Source organism: Cervus canadensis, chromosome 25 (assembly GCF_019320065.1).
Source record: "Cervus canadensis isolate Bull #8, Minnesota chromosome 25, ASM1932006v1, whole genome shotgun sequence".
NCBI lineage: Eukaryota > Metazoa > Chordata > Mammalia > Artiodactyla > Cervidae > Cervus > Cervus canadensis.
In genome coordinates, this window is record NC_057410.1 from 17,970,008 (window position 1) to 17,974,126 (window position 4,119).

At 38.4% G+C, this 4,119-nt stretch overlaps 1 pseudogene; it reads left to right on the plus strand.

Annotated features, from left to right (window-relative positions):
• The first annotated feature begins 2,437 nt into the window (after window positions 1-2,437).
• LOC122427047 lies at window positions 2,438-3,867 on the plus strand (annotated as a pseudogene).
• Window positions 3,868-4,119: the final 252 nt, after the last annotated feature.

Genomic DNA, 4,119 nt, shown 5'->3' on the forward strand with positions numbered 1-4,119 from the left:
ATTTGTTGGTTTCTTTCACTGTGCAAAAGCTTGTTAGTTTGATGTAGTCCCATCTGTTAATTTTTGTTTTTGTTTTTGTTTCCTCTGAGGAGACATATCCAAAAGTATTGCTAAGACCAGTGTTAAAGACCTTATTGCCTGTGTTTTATTCTGGGAGTTCTATGGCTTCAGGTCTTACATTTAAGTCTCTAAGCCATTTTGAGTTTATTTTTGTACATGATGCAATAAAGTAGCCAATTTGATTCTTTTGCATGCAGTTCAGTTTTCCCAATACCGTTTATGAAGAGGCTGTCTTTCCCCCACTGTATATTCTTGGCTCCTTTGTCGTAGATTAATTGGTCATATAAACATGGGTTTATTTCTGGGCTCTATTCTATACCTTTGATTGTGTCTGCATTTGTGCCAGTATTATATTATTTTGATTAGTTTTCCAGTTTAGTTAGAAATCAGGGAGTTCGATACTTCCTATTTCATACTTCTTTCTAAAGATTGTTTACAGTATTCAGGGTATTTTGTGTTTCCATATAAATTTTAAAATTATTTGTTCTAATCTGTGAAAATGCCATTGGTATTTTTATAAGGATTGCACTGACTTTGTATATTACCTTGAGAAAGGGGAACCTTCCTGCCCTGTTGGTGGGAATGTAAATTGGCATATCCACTATGGAAAACAGTATAGAAGCTCCTCAAAAACAGAAAAGTAGAACTATCACATGAACCAAAAATTCCATTTCTAAAGCATTTTTCTAAGGAAAATGAAAACACTAATTTGAAGAAAATATATGCACCCCATGTTCATTACATTATTTACAATAGCCATGATATGGGAGCAATCTCAGTGTCCATTGATAGATGAATGGGTAAAGAAGATGTGGTTGATATAGATACAGGATGGAATATTACTTGGCCACTGAAAAGAATGAAATCTTGCCATTTGCAATAACATGGATGGACCTAGAATGTATTATACTAAGTAAAATAAGTCAGACCGCGAAAGACAAATACCATGTGATTTCATTTATATGTGGAATCCTAAAAACAAAAATAAACAAACATAACTAAATAGAAACAGAATCATAGATACAGAGAACAAACTAGTGGTTATCAGACAGAAGAAGGGTGGAGGGATAAAAAAAAGGTAACTATATGAGATAATAAATACTAATTAGCTTAATTGTGGTATTTCACAATGTATATTTATGTGAAACCATCATGCTGAATATCTTAAATACATACAATTATTTATAATTATGTTTATAATTATAAGTTGCAACTTTTTCAAGTTCAGTTTTTCTAGTTTATATTCAAAAAAAATAATTTAGAGGATAACAAAAATTTTATTATTCCATAGCTTAATAACATACTCAGGGAAGATTTCTTATCATCATGCATAACTTTTAAATTGTCTCAACTTATAATCTAGAGAAATGCAAATAAGAATCACAAGATACCACTTCACACCCATTAGGAGGCCTATCATCAAAAGCAAAAAACAGAAAATAACAAGTGCTGGTGAGGATGTCGAGAAATCAGAACCCTTGCTAGGGAGAATGTAAAGAGTGCAACTGCTATGGAAAATAAGAAGGGGTTCCTTAAAAAGTAAACATAGAATTACCATATGATCTAGCAGTTCCACTTCTGGGTATACACCTGAACAAACTGAAAACAGGGATCTAACAGACATTTGTATGCTCGTGTTCAAAGCAGCATTATTCACAATGGCAAAAAGGTGGACGCAATCTAGGTACTGACTAAGAGATGACTGGATAAACAAAATGTCATACATACATATGATGGGAATATTATTCAGCTTTAAAAGGGAAAGATAATCTGACACATGCTCAACATGGATGAACCTTGAAGATATTATACGAAGTAATATGCCAATCACAAAAGAACAAATACTGCACAATTCCACATATATGATGTACACAGAGTAATCAAACTCATCACAATGAAAGTGGCATGGTGGTTACCAGATCCTGGTGTAAGAGGGAAAGGAAGAAGTCGTGTCCTATAGATATACAACTTCCATCTAGGAAGATGAAAAACGTTCAGGAGATGGATGATGGGTGACAGTTGCACAAGAGTGTGATCATATTTCATTCTACCAAACAGTACAGTTAAAATGGCTAAATTTTATATTAAGTATATTTTACTTAATACTAATAATAATTTTACATGTGTTCATTTGTGCATGTAGATACTGTAAGTAGATGATAGAGTCTCTTTTTTACACTAATTGAAACTGTGAACACGGTTCTAAATCTTCTTTTATTCTGGTAACAACATATCTGAGAGAGAAAATTCCGTATCAGCACATTCTTTTAAATGGCTGGTTGATATTCTATGATACAGGATACTAAACTTTATCTAAGCTACCTGTTGGCAATGGTCATTTAATTATCTACAGTCTTTTGTTACAAGACACAATGTGGCAACAACAGCAACTTCTCTACAATAAAAGGCACACCGGCTGACTCTGAATGCCTAGCCTGCCAGGTCCAGAGCACCTGGGCCCAGTGCTAAGAAGATGTTCGTATACAAAGACCTGGGAGTGGAGAATAATGACTCAAAAATCAGAAGGCTGGTCCCCAAACTTCAAACTTCTGCAGTCTCAGCTCCAAATGAAGAAGGCAGCTCTCACTTGGGCGAAGAGCCAAGGGACAATACAAAGTACTGTCCTTGCCCCGGTCATCCATTGACTTCAAGCAAGGTGGCTCTTCAGATGAGCAGCAGATCTGGGACACCCCACCACACGCAGCCGCGGGCCTCATGGATCCTGTTCCCAGTGGGTTTTCTGCAGGAGAAGTTTTGATCCCTACAGCTGAGGAATATGCCACAGCGTTTCCTAATGATTATGAGAAAGTAGTGAGGGGCCAAAGAGAGGCGTGACAGAGGCAGCAGGAGCTGGAAAGACAGAAGAGAGAGAAAACAGGCATGAAGCCAGACTTGAAACTAGTAGCTTTTTCAGGTTAGGAGATCCAGATTGATGAACATGAATATTATGAGTGAGAGAGAAGTATGAGCAGAGCTGCCAATGCACCACCCGCTTCTCTTGTAGAGAAAGACAAAGAGTTACCCTGAGGCTTTCCTTATGAAGAGGATTCAAGACTCTGCTCCCAGTCTTCCAAAGCTGCTATCTCTACCCCAGTGTAGGGCAACAAGACAGACCCAGATCCCCGACTGGCCCCGGCAACTCCTTCCTCGCCAACATGGGGCGGGTTGGGGGGGGCGGGGGCGCACAAACAATAACACAGAAAATCATGCAGAAGTATGGCTTCTTGGAAAGGTTGAGCAGGGCCTGAGCACAGTGCTGTCGGTGGGGCAGACCAGAAAGCGGGAAGGCAAAATCATCATGGGCGACACCACTCAGAAAGATGCAGCCAGGAAGTCAGATTCAAATCCATTAACTGAGATACTTGTGTCCTACTAAAGTGGTCCTACTAAGGAACATGGAGGAAGCCATGGCAACCCACTCCAGTTTTCTCGCCTGGAGAATGCCCATGGACAGAGGAGCCTGGCATGCGGTTCATGGGGTCACAAAGAGTTGGAGGTAACTGAGCGACTAATCACAGCACAAAACTAAGGAACGTGGTTGGTGCAGGAGAGGTAGATGAAGATTTGGAAGCTGAAACCAAGGAAGGGTGTGAAAACTATGGCATAGCTGTAAAATGTGTGATATTTGAAATTCCTGATGCCACTGATGATGAAGCAGTAAGAATGTTTTTAAATTTTGATAGGGTTGAATCAACAATTAAAGCTGCTGTTGATCCAAATGGGAGGTGTTTTGGTGGACGGGTGGTCAAAGAATATTTCTATAATTTGGATAAATTCAGGGTCCTGGATTTGGCAGGACAAGTTTGATTTAAAAACTAGAGTTTGAGTCATCTCCAGTGATCCTTCAACAAGCTGCAGACTGAACTGAGGAGGACAAGGCGATAGGCAACATTCGTGGCTGTGGGTGCAGAGATTCTGGAAAGAATTCTAAGATATTCATCAACCGATCCCTGTTTTATTTTGTGGTTTTTTGATATAGGATAAAAATCTTTAAAGAAACAAAGTATACAATAGTTCTTATTAGTCAGGATAGACTTCATAACATGACACTAAAAAAAA